This window comes from Ambystoma mexicanum, chromosome 10, assembly GCF_040938575.1.
Source record: "Ambystoma mexicanum isolate Mex_15411 chromosome 10, UKY_AmexF1_1, whole genome shotgun sequence".
NCBI classification, from domain to species: Eukaryota; Metazoa; Chordata; class Amphibia; order Caudata; family Ambystomatidae; genus Ambystoma; species Ambystoma mexicanum.
Genome location: NC_090932.1, coordinates 1,510,308,691 through 1,510,328,615, shown reverse-complemented (window position 1 = coordinate 1,510,328,615; position 19,925 = coordinate 1,510,308,691). Strand labels below are relative to the sequence as shown.

The 19,925-nt window shown below is 50.1% G+C and overlaps 1 protein-coding gene across 3 annotated transcripts in view; it reads left to right on the top strand.

Moving 5' to 3' along the window:
• Positions 1–19,925, top strand: part of RILPL1 (Rab interacting lysosomal protein like 1) — a 371,426-nt gene that overhangs the window by 176,708 nt on the left and 174,793 nt on the right. The gene's annotated exons all lie outside the window — the stretch shown is intronic.

The window sequence follows — 19,925 nt, the reverse complement described above, 5'->3', positions numbered from 1 at the left end:
ATCGGGCCTACTCCGCACCTACTTCCTTCTCCTCCGTCATGGTCGGAAGGTCCCTTTTCAGGCCCTGCACCAGAGGCGGGCTTCACAATGTGTTTGTGGAGGACAAACCCTTCCACTGCCGCTACTGTCTTCACCCGGACCACAAGAAAGGAGAGTGCGAGATCTACCTCTGCTTCTCCAAGGAAACAATGAAGAATCGACACAATAGACTGGCGGCGTGGCTGAGCATCAAGGCCTCTGGCCCGTCCAGGGTCCCGCCTCACCCAGCACCGGCCAGTCCGAGGAGCGGGCTTCTAAGTCCTTTGAGGGCGCTCCATCCTTGGGGGCCCAAGACTAGGTTAAGCAATGTAAGTCCAACGCCATCCGGGTCGCCGCCAAGCGTGTCCCGGGATAGGCAGGGCGCAATTAACATCACATTCTGCCTCCATTGCCAGCCAGCGATAGAGGTCCTCCTCAAAAAGGAAATCGCCCAACCCGGCTAGGCTGCGAGAGAAGCCCCAGGCGGCGCAGGAAAAATCTTCGGCGACGATTGAGTTGGTTGCTGCTGCTTTCACAAAGGCGAAAGGGGCTGACCCTGTGAAGGTAACCCCTACTGCGCCCCAGGTGTCCCTGCCTCCGAGGTGGGAAGCCTCCAATGAGACTGTGGCAAAGTGTCACGACCCTTGCCCAAAACCGCCTCTGGCAAACCCATTGTCCAGGTGGAGTCAGGACTCAGGCCTCTAGAGCCTGGCATCCTCTTCCTCTATTGCTATAGGTTTTACCACTGCGCCTTTGGCGCCAGGCTCATACACCATGAACAACAATGTGCTTGGGAACTACTTTATTGTATTGTCAGCCAACATGGAGACATCCACATAGCTTGGTTCCTAAGAACCAAGTTATGCGGGCTAGTATTTTGGGTGTGGCAGGCCTGGAACTACTTTCCCTGGTACTACTTTACATGGGGTCTATAAAACAACACCCTGACTGCAGAACATGCTTTGTGTTACTTTGCAGCTTGCAACGTGACATTTACCATGTCCAGCTATTCCCTCGAACCTCGGAGAAGCAGAACCTGCAAGGAGACAAAAGGAACATCATTAGCAGCAGCATCTTACCTGCAGTCTTCATCTTTAAACACTCGCAGCTACTGAGAACAGCATCCTCGAATCTGCACACCTCCCAGACAGAATGACCTGAAAGAGGAAGATAGAGGCAAGATTAAAGAAAGCTGTAGAGACATTTACAAATTACGAACTGCTCAAAAGGCTTATCTGGCTGGTTGCCTCTCGGCTGGCACCACTCCGGACATTCCACTCGCGCCGAAGAACACCGCAACCTACAAGTAAGGAAAACACAGCTTAGCAAAGGCAAGACTTTGCAGCGCTGCACATAGCGCTTACTTACTGCATCATGCGCCATCATTTACCAGCGGGGCTCAACCAAGCCAGTTCGCCGCGCTGAAGCTCCGCATACCTAAGGGAGAAAAAAGAGACATTTTAAACAAAGAAAGGCATGCAGGATGGCAACAAAACTAAAGAACAGCAATAAGACCTACCTGAACAATATCAAACGGGCCGGCGTCAGTGAAGTAACTGGACCGCACTCGCCCATGAAAGACAACGCGCCCCTGCAAAGAAGGCAGGACGGAGAGCACGCCTACTTCTACCACAAGGTGAGGAGAGGGCGCAAGAGGGACTGAAAGCATATGGGGGTGGAGGGAGGATACTTGCTCCAGTCGGTCAGACTTGAACACAGTCCTCCTGTATTTTCAGGCAGAACCTTCCCCGCAGACCACATCAGGGCAAAGCTGAGAAGCATACCAGCAAGTAACCCAGCTGGGTGCCGTCCCTGTGGATACCAGGTGAGCGTAACACAAAATCGGAGAAGTTGATGCCGGCTCCGACCCTGACCCCTGAGGGTCCAAGAAGGGGGGGCGACTCCCAGGCTGGAACCCCAGGCCATGGAAGTTTCGTCCACAGACGACGAGCATTTGGAGTCCCTACTCATGATCCACTAGGATAATGGCGGCATTGCCTAGTTTTCCAGTCACGCCCCCTCCGCCGAGGGATGGTTCCCTAGACATCCTATTGACACTGCACACTTTGGTGTCTGAAATCCATAAAAGTATGCTACAGGTCCCGGTTTCTGCGGCACCCCGATCAACCTCTGACTAAGGAGAGGAAGCGTCATCCGACACCCCTGTATCAGCCTCCACATCCGTGTCGGGTGCCCTCCCCCTGGTGGCCCCAGACACTGGGACGGACACGACGACATAGTCATGGTGGGCGGATCTCTGCAGCTGAAGGCATCCCCACCGCATGAGGTGGGGGTTTTTCCATTCCACGGTCGCCACGGCTTCCAAACTTTTCCAGCTTGCGCCCGAGGAGACCAAGGAGGAGTGTTTCCTGTACCATAGGCGTGAGGCCAAAAGGAAGACCATGGTGGTGCCCCTGCTGGGCGACATGTGGGACGAGGAACTGGTACTCTTGAAGAACCCAAGCACATCTCCGGCCAAGCAGGATAGGCTGGAGAAAAAGTACAGGGTTCCGGAGTCCGCACCCAAGTGAGTATGGTAGCCTGGACTCGTTGGTTTCGGCGACCGTGAGGAAGAGGTTGTAGAACCTTCCTCGTCCTCTGTCCCTCCAGACAGCAAGGGGAAGAAGTTGGGTGCCGTGGGATGGAAGGTTATTTACACCGCGGCATCAACCATCAAGGTGGCCAATACACTGGCGATTGTGGCCAGGTACGGCCGGGAGCTGTGGTACAAGCTGGGCCTGATTCTGGAGTCTCCTTCCAAAACCCCCACAACGACAAGAGGATGGAGGCGATCACCCTCTTCCAGGAGGGAGAGGTGGCTTCGGACCATGCCATCACGGTTGCGCTGGACATCCCTGCCACAGGTTTCTGGAAGATTGGGGACAGTGTCTGCCTCCATCAGGGCTGGCTGAAGGCCACAAATTTCCACCAGGAGGTCCAGGTGAGGGCACTGGAAATGTTGTTCGATGGACAACCTTTTTGGGAAGGTTGTCGACTAATCCCTGCAGGCCATCAAGGCGGATACAGACAAATCCCTGCAGGTCCACGGCTCAAGAGGCCTACAGAGGCTGTTCCAAGGCCTGCGGTGGAGGTGGTCAGCGCTGCTGTCGCCCTCAAGGCAAGGCACCGGTGCTGAAGCAGGACTGAACCGGCCAGGATGCCAGGCCCCCACCAATGCACCCCTGTGGGAGGCCGGCTGACAGGATTCGTCAGCGAGTGGAAGATCTCCACTGACAGATAGGTGCTGGATGCTCTCGCCCATGTCCGCAGATCCCTTTGGTGGCCCGACAGGAGCAGCACATCCATTAACTCTTAGTGGAGGTGCAGGCCATGCTGCGAAAGGGGCGGTGGAGCTGGTTCCACAACGACTGTGGATCTCCGGAGTCTATGCCAGATACTTTTTAGTCAAAAAGAAAACCGGGGGCTGGCGGCCCATTCTAGACTTGCAGTGCCTAGAGTACCTCAAGTCCCAAAACTTCAGGATTGTCACGTTGCAGCACATGTTCGGCCAACTGGAACAAGGAGACTTCTTGACATCGCCGGAGCTGGGGAACTCCTACTTACACGTCCCCATTCACAAAAAGCACCGAAAGTTCCTACGCTTCGTAGTGCAGGGACAGCACTACCAGTTCAAGGCATTATCCTTCGGCCTGAAGTCAGTCCCTCAGGTGTTCCCGAAGTGCCTGGCGAGCGGTGGCGGCCCATCTGCGACTATGAGGGGGTGGAGATACACGTGTACCCGTACCTAGACGGCTGACTCATTCGAGCCAGCTGGCGATAGTTGGCCATCGGACACACGGAGACGACCGTCCAGCTGCTGATGGATCTGGGATTCTCTGTCAATCATCCGAAGTCCTGCTTGACACCATACAGTCTCCTGCCTAGTGTCGCCCTCGGAGGACAGGGTAGCCAGGCCATTCGGCGGAAAGTGCCACAGCTGTTGTCACTGAAGACCGCAACGGTGTGGACCAGCAAGACGGCATGCCGAGTTGCTGCTTGAATCTACCATATCCGGCTCTGCAGGTCACGGATGCAACCTTTTCAGGAGTTCCTGGATGCTCCCTGGATTCAGGTGTCCGGAAGCTTTGCAGACAAGACCCGCTCGAGTTCCATTGGCGGGACAGTGGTGGGGCGTTCACTCAAACGTCAGCCAGAACATAGGCTACAAAGCCCCCCCCGTACCAGGAGACGGTCACCACGGACGCTTCCCTGGAAGGCTGGGGAGCTCACACCTGACGTCTGCACAAAAGAGTAAGTGGCAGGCAGAGAATGATCTTCAAATCAATATCTTGGAGCTGCGAGCAGTGTTATGGACCCTCAAGTGTTTCCTTCTGTCACTCAAGGGCAAGGTGGTGAGGATCCTCATGGACCACACCACCACGATACTTTACATCAGGAAGCAGGGGGGACACACAATCCCCAGAGCTCTCCAAAGAGGCGCAGTACTTGTGGCACTGTGCCGTCGGACAAGAGATGTTCCTTGCCTCCTTTCACCTGGCAGAAGTCAAAAACACCATTGCAGACTCCCTCAGCAGGGAGTTGTGCTCTGGCCCCAAGTGGGAACTTCAGCAGGACCAGGTGGTCCGCCTCTTTGGCAAGTGGGGCAAGCCCCAGATCGATCTGTTGGCAACGGTGGTAAACTCCAAATGCCAGAGGTTTGCCAGCAGGTTTCACCAACCTAGGAGCATGGGGGGGGGCACGTTCTCCTTCTCGTGGGAAGGCCTGTTTCTATATGCGTTCCTGCTGTTGGCTCTCCTGCTGCGAGTCATCAATCAACTAAACTGGGCTGATGCAGGATGATGCTCATCGTCCCGGCATGTCCAAGGCAGGTTTGTTTGTTTGTTTGTTTTATTTGTATGGCACTCCAAACCCAGAGGTAGAAGGGCGCTTAAGAATTTGGTTACAGCGTTGAGAAGTATCTTTGTGTTGCATACTTCTTACAAGTTTATAATATATACATATATATATACAGTGATCAATAAACAGTACAGTGATCAATAAACAGTGATCAATTTGGTACCCAGACCTTCTCAGCCTGTCGCCATCGCCCCCGGTCAAACTGCCAGTGATCCAGGATAGTCTCACCATGGAAGGAGACGCAACCGCTGAACCTGAGTGCTTGGCTCCTGCAGCCCTAGAATCTGGAGGATACTAGTTGCCAACAGACTGCAGGGAGATCCTTGCCAAAGCCAGGGCATCGTCGACTTTGAAGTGCTACGGTCACAAGTGGAAGCGTTTCGCTACGTGGTGGCGGTCACAGAAGATCACCCCTCTGAGGGTCATGGCCCTGCTGATTCTTCCATACTTGTTATCCTTAGCATAGGCCGTACTGCCAAACGCCTCCATCAAGGTGCATCTGGCAGCTATCTCACGCTACACCAGGTCTCCAGGACTATCTTCTCTTTGGTCTCACCGTCTCGTCAAGGAATTCCTCCAAGGACTTTTTCGAGCCTTCCCTCTGGGGAAGGCTCCTGCCCCGGCATGGGAACTCAACGTGGTGCTGACGAGGCTTATGCGGGGGCTCCCTTCGAGCTTATGCATCAGGAACCTCTCAAGTTCCTCTTGTGGAAAACTCGTTTCCTTGTGGCCATCACCTCTGCCAGGAGGGTGGGTGAGATCCAGGCCCTATCCTGCAAAGAGCCGTATCTGACTTTCCACGAGTCGAGGGTGGTGCTGCGGACGCACTCCTCTTTCATGCCAAAGGTTCTATCGGAATTCCACCTCAACGAGCCTTTGGTGTGTTTTTCCCAAACCCTTTGTCACCGGCTGAAAAGGCCTTGCACTCGCTAGACGTTGCTCGTGCCCTGACGTTCTATGTGGCACGCACAAAGTTTTTTCTGAAGACGTCTCAACTGTTCGTGAACTTTGGTCCTGTGAACCATGGGAAGGCCTTGTCCAAGGCTTCCATCTCAAGGTGGCTCTCTGGCTGCATCACACACTGCCATCAGTCGGCGGCCGTCCGAAAAATGCCCACACCACCAGAGCGATTGCTGCAGCAACGGCCTTCCTGTTTGGTGTGCCCCTGCTGGATATCTGCAGGGCTGCTACCTGGAGGTCCGCGCACACCTTCATAAAGTTCTACTGTGTCGACAGGGATTCCAGAGAGTTCAGAGTCAGCCAGGCAGTGCTACGCACCTGTTCGCTTGAGGTGAGTCTGTTCCAGAGGTAGGAGTATTGCTTCTGTTGAGTCTTGCCATCTCCCGTGGTTTTGTAATGTTGTACTGCTATGCATTCTTTATTCATGAACATGTGAATCCATGCCAGACCCCATGCTGGAGAAGGAACAAGTTCCTTACCTGTAACTATTGTTCTTCAGCATGGGTCTGGCATGGATTCACTTGCGAACCCTCCCTCCTCCCTCCTACCCCTCTGCGGCTTTTCTTGGTCATACTGCCACATTACGTGCTTACCAAATATGAAGATGGCTGCCAGAGAAGGGGCTTGGGGAGAACATTGTCATTGGCTGGAGGCAGTGTGTTGGTTCTGTACTGCCTCGGTCTTACAATGTCCATTCGAAAATCCGCAATAAAACAGTAGGTACCATCAGGTTTTAAAACTGGAAGCACTGGACTGTTATGTGGGATAGCTTGCCTTATGATTACCCCCGGTTCATTAGCTGCTCTACTATGGTTTGCATGTGGGCAACTGCCTGTGGTTTAACTGGATACTGCCTTTGTGGCGGGGGTGGTTTCAGTACTGGAATCGCATGCGCTGGACATGCCTTATCATGCCCTACATGATTTTTAAACAGACCATTTTCTTGCATGCTCTTGCATTAGTTCCCCACTCACTTCTTTTGAAAAAAGCAGGCATTACCACCTTTTCACCCCTGGGTGCTTGCCGTACATACAATCTTGAAATGCTAACAGCCCTTTATATTAAATGTGTGTAACTGTGGCCAAAACAGTGCCTCAATCTTTTTGGGGTGTTCACCTTCTAGCTGAATTATTACAAAATACACTTCGTTATGTGCGAATGTCTGCCCAGTGGGAGTAGTGATCTGTGCATTCCTTTGTGCCCTTGTGTGCTCCAATAGTGCCTTGTGGCTGCATTCAAATATGGACATGTCAGACCTGGAGTCTAATAGGACCTCGATCCAATCCGTGTGACGCTTAGTCTTGAACGATGAGATGAGTGCGTGGACTCTGCATTCTGTGAAACCCGTAGGGCTGCCGTATGTTTTTTCTCAACCTTCGCTTCCTTCCCCTCAGTCTTAGAACAGTCTGGCGTCCTTGCCTGTTGGGAAGGAGACAGACTCATCAGTGCCGTACTTTTGTGGACTTCATGCGTTTCCTATCTCTAAAGTCATAGTCCGTAGGTCTGAAATGGACTGTCCTCCAGGCTTACCCCATGATCGTCTACCCTTGTGGTTGCCTTGCCACTGCGTGGCCTGCCTATCTCCTGTAGTACTCTCTTTTAGACCTGTGCTCACAATATTTTTCTATGTGCGTTAATTGCCACCTCTATGGTTTGTTGCCTTTTTTTTAGCATGAAACGATCCTCGTCCTTTCGAGTCTTCCTTCATGGTGTGTTTCTTTATCTGGCTTAAGATCCTTGTTACCCTTATTCTGTCTCTGCAGTTCTCCTGCCCAAGTGATCCCTGCCTAGCGATTGATAGGTGGATGTCACGAAGGCCCCAAATTGATCCATTTTTTCCTGCTCATTTAATTGGGACAATTTTCGATGGACATCTAACCTTGCAGGTTCTCCTTTTTAATAAGGGTAGGGTTATGCTCTCAACCATTTGATAATTGTTAGATGCTTTAGACAGGCCTAAATTCATGGCTGCTGATGCACCTCGTGTTCCCATGATGTCTGCTAGTATCAGTGCTAGTGATTTAATGTACGGCGTGCCTATTGGGCTGTAAATAAAGCCAGCTATAAATTGAGATCCAACGGTCACAGCTCTCTAGTGGCGGTGTGCAGCCAGATGGAAGAAACATGGCTAGGGCCCTATTTCTGTGATGGGGGGTGACTTGTGGGTAGGCAGCTTGTAATTTCCTTTATTTCTCTGACTACCACCTGGGTATGTCTTCATTTTTGGATCCAGCTGTCCTTGAGGTTGCTGTGTGGGTGCTATACCTTGTTGAGCTGCATATTGCAGCGCAATGTTGCGCACTATATCAAAGTGGGTGGCTGGCAATTGGTAGTCAGCCTGCAGATATGGATCTCCATGGTTTGGATGAAACTGTGCCAAGAATTCTAGTGACAGATTGGGTGTAGCTAACGGGGCATGCCTTGCACCTGTTTGTAGGTAACCTAGATTACCTGCAAACCAGTTGACATGATTTGTATGTGTTAAAACCAATTCAGGATACTGGTATGGGCGATACTGAATGGTGTCTAGATCTCTCCTCACTAGGAGAGTTGCATATACATTATTTGTCCTGTTAGTGGGGTCTGTAAGTAAGTAAAGCGGGATTCCGCTGGCAATCCACCAAGTTGCGCTAATGCTACTGTGAAATTGGTATTCGCTGTATGGCAGTGAGTTGACCTAAGCCATTCACATAGTGCCAATCTGCTATGGATGGGAATATTGATTTCATTGTGAGCCCATCTCCTGTGCTCACTCTAACCTCTTGTTAAAAAAATATATTTATTTTTTTGAATATTTTGTTTTTGCCCTGTCCTTCTACCGTGACTGGGACATGAGGTTATTTAATTTGTAGCAATGCTTTGGTCCTCTCTAAGACGTTGCATCTGTACGGGTGCCACCTGACTCAATTGCCCCTGTAGGGGGTGGTTTCTGCCCCCCCCCCCTGCACCCAAGGTAGGGCTGTGTGAAGTGAGCATGGAATCGAGTCATATTTTACGATAAGCGGTGCCCCAGGACTTTGGTCTAGCGCTAGGACAGTCTCCCTGTGTGTTGGCATCCCTTGACACACTTGACAAAATATAGCCAGGAAAATTCCTTTGGACTCGGAGAGACATAATTCTGAAGCATTACTCAGAAATGTGAAACTGACACGTGAAGGTAGCAAGTTAATCTATTTCCTACAAGCTTTAATTTTCATTGCACCTGCTATGGAAGCAGCAATTATAACATAGCATATTGCCATACATATGAAGAGCACTATCACATAAGCTAAGAGCATGATTTACATTTAATAAAGAACAAGTAATCATTTTAGGATACCAGCTTGAGTAACATAAAATGTATGTTATGTTGGTCTACACTAAGCTATGGTCTGGAGTGGTGTAACATGCCAAATGCCTGCATTCTCGCACAATGCATACAGTTTGACTTCCACATTTAAACTCATGCTTTTGGGGCTCGCTGGGCTGCATACAAATTGACCACAGCTTCCTGTCAATCTGGTCTGCTTGCGAATTTGCTTGAGGACCTGAAATGGATGTACCCTTCCAGCACCCCCAGGGTTCGAGGTTTCCTGCAGCGCTGTGTGTCTCACATTTGCCCCGTCAGCCTGTGCTTTTTATATTAAGACAGGACTTGGTCTGCCTATAATGTGTGCGCCATTTCCGCCACCTGGAAAGTTAAACTCTAAAGCTTAACACTGTTCCTGTGCTTTGCTTTGTGTTGAACCCATGATCTTCCTATGTGCAAACTGAAGAAAAAGGTGCTGCCTTTGACCCTTTGTTGTTTCCCTTAGAGTGGATGGGCTTCTGCTCGGGGGAAGAGTAAAGCGTGTCATTTGCTCCTAGACAACTTCAAAACTCCATAATAGTAACTGACCTTTTGAAGAGGTAAAGAGCAACACATGCTTTCACACACTTAACTGTGTGCATGCATTAGGTGTCTATTGGTGCTTCCTGTTTTATCAGATGTGGCTGGTGTAAAAAAGAAAGGCATCTCTTGAACTCACTATTTGCCGTTTGAGACAGGAAGCTGCCCTTCTGTGGTTAAGGTTTATTCTGCTGGAAAGAGCAAGCTAGTTCATCTCCTTTTGCTAAAACCAAGCAACAGGCTATGCATGTGTTTCGCTAAATCCACATGCGTTATTCATTCAAGGCACCTACATCGGTCTCTTGACACTAGCCCTTGCCTTATGTGGGATTGTGTACATTGTATTCAGCGCACATTAGTAGTCTCTCTGTTGCCATTACTGAAATCGTCTGATCTCTGACTGTCTTAGCTCGTTTGTCCATCCATAATTCATAACACCAGCATTGCCAAGCATATCAAACAGCGGACGGGTGTATGTATTAAATAGAATAGGCGAAATACAGGCACTCTGCGGTACTCCGCAAGATACGGGTTCTTGGATGGTTTTGGAATTGCCAACGGCCACCCATGCTGTTGTGGGACCAAACAATTAGGCAAACCAGGAGATTGTGGCTTCCGAGCATTTGACTTGGTGTCTCATTCTATCCAGTAAAAGTGAGTGGTCCACCAAATCAAAAGCGTCCGACAAGTCAAGTAGGACCAAAAGGGCAAGCTTGCTCTTCTCGGCTATTTCTACCAGGTTTGTATGCAGATCGATCAAAGTTGTTTCTGTGCCGTTCATGGCACGGAATGCACACTGACGGGCACTGAAGGCCGCAGTGTTCAATATGATCTTGGAGCTGCAAGTAGGGGATCCTATCCAGTATCTTTAGCAAACATTGAACATTTGTAATGGGACAGTAGTTATTAACCTTCCCAGGATCCAAAGTAGGCTTTATCAAGATTGGTGTTATCCAAACTTCCTTCAAACAGGAGGGATTAACAGATGTATTAAATGAAGAGCTCACAATATTAGACGAGAGGGGAGCAAGAAGGTGAATAGAGTCTTGGCTAAGACTAGAGGGACAGTCACATGTTGTAGGTTTGTTCTAAAAGTCTTTTCTATTTAAATATATTTTTGTTGTGATCAACCAGGGCATAGCATATACATTGCTGTATTCTTTGGTATTACAAAATCTGCATGTGATCAACAAGGTAAGGTTTTTAACATTTTTCAGATTTATAGATTGAGAAAGACAGACCTAACCATATGGTGACATGGGTAAAGACAAAGTAGATTATAGAGCGAATGGAGGCAGGGCACAGCCTGACAAGCACAGGGACGGCCTTGTCCCATTAAGTGCTACCCCGTATTGTCCGGCACGTTGTGTGTGTGTGTGTGTGTGTGTGTGTGTTAGATATTCCATGAGCAATGCTGTGAGACTTTCCATCTCATAGATCTTTTGCTTTGCACAGCCATTCTGTTTTGGTGGGGGAGTATGTTTGCTTTTCATTTTATTGTTATGCACACGCGTGCTGCTAGGAGCAGGTTCCTGGGTATGTGGGAGCGAACCTGGTACTGTTCCTCAATTTGTTCAACCCCAAATAGCACCAAGAGAGGAGAGTTAGCTGTGAATGCCCTCTGGTGGATCCACTCTAGGATTTCTTTCCAATACACTTGTATGTGAGGGCAACTCCACCACTGATGCCATTAGGTGCTTGTTTGGGGGCATCCTCTCCAGCAGTAGCGGGAGACGCCTGCATACATTTTGGCAAGGCGGTGGGGGGATTCTGGCAGGGTGGCTTAGGTGCCATTGTGTTCAGATTCTGAAATTGTGCATTTTGTATTGTACTGCGATGGATGATTTCCAGGCCGTTCTATATATTGCTTCCCATCCCTTGTCGTTGTCTTCCCATCCTAAGGCCTCATCCCATTTTATCTTAATTTGTGGTGGCGTCAGGTGGCCCCTATCTAAGAGGGCTCTATATTTTTGCTATAAGACCTTTCGTACCTTGGTGGATGTTTAATATATTTTCAAAGGCGGTGAGGGGGCGTTGCAGCTTAATCTGTGAGGACCCCCTTCAGTTGCAGGGTATGGGAGTGGCTTAATCCCTAGCCCTTGCTATGCATTTTCTAATTCTTCCTTGGTTAGAAAAGCCCACATGGTTCCACATTTGGCCAGCTCTAATTAGACCCTGTTCGTATTGTGGTTGAAAGCGGATTGCGTCCATGATAGAGTCCCTAATGGGGGTGTGGGGGGGCAAGATGAAACTAAACTGAGGAGAGGGCCAGGATGTGATTCTGGCCATGCTAGGATTCTTGGTGTTCCATATAGGCCATAGCGCCTCTAAAACTGGGTCTTCTCGTGCCTTAAGCAGGGTAGATTGGTGGGGAGCCCACAGCCATTCTCCCAAGGTTACCGGGGCGAAGAGGCTATTTTCTAGGTGACCCCGCTGTTTGGTCTTTGACTCTCGGATGTGATCTACCAGGATTCGCAGTTGTGACGCTTTGTGGTATTCGTGAAGGTCAGGATACGCTAGGCCCCCTTTCTCCTTTGGGAGAATCAGTGTGCTGTAAGCAATCCGAGGTCTCTTTTTCTCCCAAAGGAAGGCCAAAAGGGTGATTTTAGCTCTGGCTAGGAACGAGACCGGGGGCGCTACATGAAGAAATTGAAAGAGGAAGAGAAGCCACGGCAGGATATTCATTTTTATGGAGGTTAGCCTACCCGCCCAAGAGTTTCAGCTTGCCCCTGTTTTCCAAGTCCTGCTGAATCTTGGCCCAGAGCAGCTTGTAATTAGCTTGATATAGGTCGCGAAGTTGTCTAGTAATTGTTATTCCTAGGTAGCGTATGCTGTCCTGCGCAATTTTGAGGCCCCAATTCGCTGGACTTGCAACCGGCTGTTGGGTAACTTCTGCAAGAGGGAGAGCAATCGTCTTATTACGATTTAGATGACACCCCGAGTGAGCCCCATATTCCTTCATCCTGTCCAGAAATGCAGGGATGGATTGCACGGGATGTGTGACGTAGACCAGAACATCATCCGCAAACGGGGCTAGTTTATACTCTTTGCCGTGTCTTACCAGGCCCTTAATCCTGTTGTCGTTTCTGATGTTCTGGGCTAATGGTTCCATGACTAAGATGAAGACAATTGGTGAAAGAGAGCACCCTTGTCTAGTTCCTCTGGTTTAGTGTAAATTGAGGCGATGCCACCCCGTTAACTAGGACCTTGGCGCGAGTATTGTTGTACAGGGCTTGTGCGCCCTCACCCATTCAGGACCCAGGCCTGCCTTCTGTAGGATTTGTCATGAAGCGCCATTCCACACGGTCGAAAGCCTTTTCTGCATCCACTGAGATCAATGTGGGGTCTACATCATGTGCGTCGATCGAAGCCATTAGGTCCAAAGTTTTGCAGACATTGTCGGCACCCTGTCTTTCTTTAACATACCCTATCTGGTCGTTGTGGACCAATTGTGGGAGGACCTGGCTCAATCTATTAGCTAAGATGCTTGCATATATTTTGCATCTACATTTAATAGAAAATTGGTCTGTACAAGCCGCAGTCCAGCTTAGCTCTTCCTTCTTTAGGTATTACATGGATCCTGGCTTCTGGGAATGAAGGTGGGGCGTTCCCTGTGGCCATGATGTCATTATACAAAAGGGCTACGGCTCTTGTCAGCCTTTTATGATGGTGTAAACCCGTCCGTGCCTTGTGCAGACACCACTTTCAAGTGTGAGATGGCGTGGTCTACATCTCCTGATGTTATATAGGGGCATTCAGTTTACCTAGGTCTGAGAGTGTTATTTGGGGAAATGTGACTCTGGCCAAGAATTCCTTAGCGCCCTCTTGTGGGGTATTGCAGCCGGTGGAGTATAGATGTTGGTAGTATTGGGCAAAACAGGCAGTGATGAGGGAGTTTATTTTGAGGATCGCCCTTTCAGCTCTGTTTTCAGAGCTTGGCTGCGAGCAGTGTGTGTGCTTTGTCCCCCTTCTCGAAGTATCTCTGTTTGACAAATCTGAGGTGAGTTAGGGCATTCTACTGCCAAATCTCCCTTAATTCCTGCCTGAGGTCCCCGATTTCCACTCTAGGTTCAGGTGCGTCACCTCCTCCTTTCTCGCGGGCTGCTTGTCTTTTATTGCCTGCTTGATTTGGGTTTCCCCAAGGAGCTTTATTCTTTTCACTGAGGCCCTCTGTGCAATTAGCAGGCCCCTGATCGTTGTCTTTGCTGCTTCCCATACCGTGTTACGGGGATATCCTGTGTCGTTTCTTTTAAAGAACTCCTTTACTTCCTCGTCTAGCGATTCCCTGAAAAGTTTTTCATTGAAGTGTGTTGTTGCACATCACTGTTTTTCCATAAGCCTACCTGGAACCAGGTCGAGGTTTATGGTGACCATGTTGTGGTCGGACCACCCTATAACCTCTATTGTCGCGTCTTTCACCAAATACTCTAGGTCCCCTTCCAGGAAGAAATAGTCTATGCAAGAGTAAGTTTGTTGTGGGGTGCAATAGAAAGTGTATGTTTTGTTTAGTGGGTGCTGGGTCCTCCACGCATCGATTTAACAAGTGGTCTGTGATCAGGTCCTGAAAAGCTTTCCTGTCTGTCAGGCGGCAGGCACCTTCTCTGTAGGATCTCCAGTCTAGGTCTGGGTTCATGATAAGGTTAAAGGCTCCCCCACAGATCTGAGAGCCCGTTCTTTCCCTATATAGTCACAGGAAGAGCGCTCTGCAAAAAGCTAGCTGCTGGGAATATGGGGCGTATGTGGAGCATAAGGTTATAGCACTGGACCTAATGGATCCCTGCACTATAAGGAATCTTGCAATATTTGCAGCTCGAGGGAGGAGTGCTACAGAATTCCCACACCCCCTTTCTTTTCTGGCCCTGAGGCCCACAAGGCTCCTCCTAAGTTTCTGCCTCTTAGGGTGAATTCTTCATTGCGCCTAAATTTTGTCTCTTGCTAGAAGAGGATGTCTTATTTGGCCTGCTGAAATGCCTTGACCAGCATGGATCTTTTCTGTAGCTAGTTGAGGCCCTATGCGAACAGTGTCATCTGCCATCTGAGTTTTGCGTAGTATGCATTTTCTGAGGCCAAGTGTGTTGTGTCTTACCCAATAGTGGTAGGGTCTCATATCTTAGTTGTGCATTTGGCTTGCGGTGGAGCGCTTTCAATGTCTGCCTGCGTGTATTCAATGCCTTGATGTGTGGACTGAGTGGATCGGTCTTTTGGTGTTTTTGGCTTTCCCTCTTCCCTCTCTGAACCTGGAATGGACCCTCTTGTACCCCCACTCGCACCCCCCCCCACTGAAAGGAAGAAAGGAAATAAAAAGATAGAAGTAAAAGAAGAAAAAGAAGGCATTCTCCCAACATTGGAGACGCTCTAGGTGTCCACATAGGGCCACACAACGAGAGAGCTCTGGGAACCTTTTGTTGAAACATTGCTTCTAGTCACTTATAATTAGCGTGATTGCGAAATGGTAGCATATTCATATGCCCAGCCCGACTTGTCGAACGCTGTGGGGTCCTGGGAGGGCCAGAGGGGAAAAGGCCCCCACGATGGCAGCAGTGGGTTTCCTTTTTCTGTTGGTGTGTTTCAGCACTAATCTTTTCGTTGGTCATAACCAGCTTGGATCAGTTGCCCCCCTCCAGGGCCCAGTGGCTGCACAATCCTCACCCCCTTGCTTCTCACGTTTATGCAGTGTTCAGTCTTGTAAATTTCCTCTTGCTCTTAGAACGGTCTCTGTGACCAGGGTCTGGATGGCTTCCTAGCTGGTTCTGATGAGGATGGCATCTCTTCACCTTCCGTTAGCCCTAACTTGTTCTGCAGTCCCCTTAATACGTTGTTGGCCTCTTCTCCTGAAATGACTCTATATTCCTCTTCTTCATAGGAGAACGTGAGCGCAAAGGGGAAGCGCCATCTGTATCTCGTGTTGCGCTCTCGCAGCCATCATGTCAGAGGACTGTAAGCTCTTCTTTGGGCCAAAGTCTCAGCTGAACGGTCCTGGTAAATTTTTACCCTCAAGTCCTCGAAGTCGATGAATTCTTTCCCTGGCTTGTTTGACGATCTCCACTTTGTGTCTATAGTGGTGGCATTTTGCCAGAACAGATCGTGGGCCACCTGGGTGGGGCCCCCCTGCTCGGTGCACCCTTTCAAATTCCAGTTCCGGGGTTAATGGAGCCGGTAGACGGGCAACTATCAGCGCTTTTATCCTTCTCTCTCGGTTCACTGGTGTCTCGTTGGGGGGGTCTCCGATGCCTTGAATCCTAATATTTGCTCTCCTCTCCCCATTTTCCAAGTAGTCGACTTTTGCCTCTAGGCCTCGGTTTCTCTGTTCTAAGTCTTGGAATCGGCCTTCGGTTTTGAGTTCCATAATGTCTGCTGATTGTTGGTAGTTCTCCAGTGCTTCGCATTTATCTTCTATCCTGTGAACTTTCTCTTGGAGAGCGGAGACTGTTGTGATCAGGCAGTTCCTAAACAAACGAATTTCATCGAATAGTAGGCGCACATCCGCTTTAGTCGACGCTTCTTGGTCTCCACCTGGGATGGCGGGGGAAATCTCCTGAGATTTGGAAGTAGCCATGGTTGTGTGGTCTCGCCGAAATACCTGCAGTCTCTGGATCATTTTGGGGTAAATATCGCTGTGCATGTGCCTTTCACTCTTTATGCTTTCCCGAGGGGTTGTGGCTGTAGTCCTGCTAGAAACGTGGCAGGGTGCTTTCGTCTCCCCCTGGCTCTGCTGCAAGCTTGTCTCGAGTGGTGTTGTGTACGCTTGTGGTGTTCCTTGCAGGTCTCTCTGCAGGGGGGGTCGGCCTTCCCGCTTGCACTCCCCTTGTTTGTCACTGCCCTCTGGGGCTGTGTGTGGCCCCTGGGCGTCTCAGTAGGTCTGGGGTGGGTGGGTGATAGGTCGGGTATTCAGCCCAGGGGGAACACTTTCTTGGGTAAGCCTTGTTGAGGCCTGACAACCCTGTTTGCTGGTTGCCTACTTGTGGTTCCGACCCGAGGCTTGTCAACAGTTCAGCACCAGAAGAAGGCGTATTGTTTCGTGCCCTTATCTGAGGCGGCGCTAGAGTATGTGTTCCTGTTGTCTCCCTTTGGGCTCTGTGTCGCCCGAGAATGCCTCTAGTTTGGCCCGTGCTTTTGTGGGCTAGATTCACGGCTGTTGTCCTAACTGTTGCTACTGGGGCAAGATCTCTCCTCGCCAAGTGCGGTGTGAAGCTGCGTTGGCTTCCCTTGGTGCAGGCGTTTGCTTATGGCATAGTGGTTGTCATTGCACGTGCGTGAAAGGAGGAGATGGAGCTCTAGTTGCCCCGCAGTGAGTCCTTCCAGCCTCTTGCGAACTATGCTTCTCCGGGGACTCCTCTCCCCTTCCCATGCCTCTTGCTGCTGAGTGGCGTGAGGGATCCCACCTCGCTTGCTGCTGTCGTTGGGTTGGGCTTGCCCCTAATGTCCTGGGGTCTTTTGGACGTTCCTGCCAACACCCTGCTCGTTGTATGTGATGGAGGGGGGGGGGGGCTTTGTTTGAGTCTGCTGGAAGACTGCTGAGGGGGCTGTCTTCTCCTCGTTGAGGTTCCCTCCCGCTGCGTGGCCAGTTCTACGATCTGTGCTGTAGACGTGACGGGGTCCTACCGACCTGCTTCCGCCAGCACTAGGGGCAGATCTGAAAGAATTCTGCCCCATTGACACTACACAGGCTCCATCCCTCCAAAAGGAGGCAGTGGGGGAGCAACCGGGAGGGACCGTGGACCTCACATCAACCCCGGCCGCAGCAGCTCGGGACATTAGGGTTTCTCTGATGCCGAGGAGCGCCGGCACGGGATCAGAGTATCGGCTCCCAAACCCCAGTTAGCCCCCCGAGAAACTGTCGCTCTAGCGAGCGTCTGGGAAATCCTTCTAAAGACTCGCCGGGGAAGAGGACAGACCTAAGGTTAATCATGTCAACTGTGACAATTGCTTTGGCGCTGTTTTGTAAACTGTATGAGTCTATAAATGACTCCTTGAAAGACCACATGTCCATCTCTGCAATGATGAATAGTCGCTTGATTTTCCTGGAAGGGTACATAAACACCCTAAACAGCTGAATGGAAAAACGCCTTGGAGACGGAGTGGAGCCGGCACAAGTTCAGCCCCTTGAATCAAAGGACAGATCCTTGCTCTCCTCCTCCTTTACTAAAGCAACGCCCATCGACTCTAGCTCCCAGACCCCTCAATCCTAGTTGACCACCACTGCAAAGGGCACATGGAAAAGTCCACGTTAGGACCCAAAGGGGCAGGGTCCGCTGGAGCAAAACCAAGACAGCTGGTAGTAGCGTAAAAGGCGCAATCAACAACGAGGTCATCCTCATTCTTCCTGACTGTGAGGAGTCCCTTGAACATAAAGACCCGGCAACAGTACCCCCAAATAAAGAATTCGCAATCTTTGAGAATCTGAAAATGAACGACAATTTACCCTCTCCACAATCTTGTACGTCTAGAGAGGTTACAGCTACAAAAGGAGGACTCTCTATCTGGACGGCGAAATCTGTGAGTACCAAACAACCAGAAACCAAATCTCGGCATGCAAACTTAAACCGGGCGGGAGGAGTGAACGCCTCGGGATGCGCCCCAGAGCACAAAACGGGCGAACAAGAGGTGGACCTTCTAAACCTCAGTGTCTACCCGCTACCCGAGGACCAAGAGGACAGTAGCTTGTCCTCAAACGTGGAAGAGGAGGATTTACCTTTTCAGACTTTGGAAAATCGTTGTAAGAAGATCATTAAGAAGCCCACTTGGGGACCAGTGGCCTCTAGGAGCACTTTGCAAGACCAACCAAAGCTTGTCCATAAAAACGCTGGTGAAGGTCGCTCAGGCCAGGCCTTCTCTCCATCCGATTCGGGGGCTGAGAGAGTTGCTCCCCTCCCATACCCTGCAACTCCCCCAAACAGAGGTGGGTCCACGCCACCCGGGCCCAACGGCCATCCGGAGTGTCGAAACACTCGGAAATCCACTACTCTGATAAAAAGACCATGCATGGCACAAGATCCAGTCCAAAGCTTGCACCTCGGAGGTCCACCCTCTGACCCAAAACAGAACGCACATTCAAGATAGAACAACTGCCGGATAACAAAAAATATGTGGTACTAAATCGAGGCTTTCTGCTACATCTCTTCAAATGTGTCCCGTCGCTCAGACGAGTGAAGACAAAAGACATTGCTCTGGTAGTGCCCTTCCATGAAGGGAATACTGCAAGCGCATACTTATACGTACCTACTAATTGGGCAAAAACGAGGATCTCCAAGGCGGCAGAAAATCTGCTGAAGTTGGGTTTGGACTTGTTTGAAGTGGAAGAGAGCATGCCTTCCACTTCGCAACGAGAGTGGTCTGAGGTGGCCAGGCCCCAAAAACCTTGCGTCTCCCCCGAGTCAATCAGCCAAGAACAACCCCTGCGGGTGTCCATTGAAACAAACCCCCCAGGCCGGGATTCTAAGAACAAAGGAGCTAATCATCCGGCAGGTTCCATGAGGGGAGTTACCTCGAGATCATACTGACACACAACTCCCCCCGCAAGACGAGTCTACTGATGAACGTCTATATAAAGACCCTCTGGGAATAGGGCGATTCCCAGCTGTCCCTACGGCCAAAATTCAGCGTACAATTACACAACACCTCAAAAACGAAGGACCCAGAGCACCAACAAACCACCAAACAAGCTCCACTAGCACAACTATGGTCTTGGATACCGAAAGCTCTTGCGATCAACAAAAAGAAATAGCAATGGCCAACGCGTCCTCTCGCCCCTCTCACCATCAGATCAACTACTGGGAAAGAGGAGATGTCGTTGAGGTCGTGGAACACTAGGGGTTTCCTCCACCTGGCCAAGGAAGGAGATTTAAATCTAGGATGTTTCGACATTGTCTGTATCAAAGAGTCTTGGATGATGGAATGCCCCTCAATCGATGGATACACAATAGATTCGCTCCAGCAAAAAAAGGGGTTTTTGGTCACCCTTTCTCTGGACTCAAAACAGCCATCCGCTCGGGAAGCGGACTACACCTTAAGAAAATACTGAAATCCTCCACATATCTTCTAGCAACAGAGCTAACTTGGGAAAAGCCTGCTGAAGAAAATGGTCTATTCACACGGCAGTTGTTAATTGTTATCAACGTCTATTGGAACCCCACAGCCATGAGTGACAACTCCTTTCTTGCTCTGATTGGGGAAACTATCGACGAGGGGCTTGTGGAATGTCCAGCGGCTTTTTTGATATTAT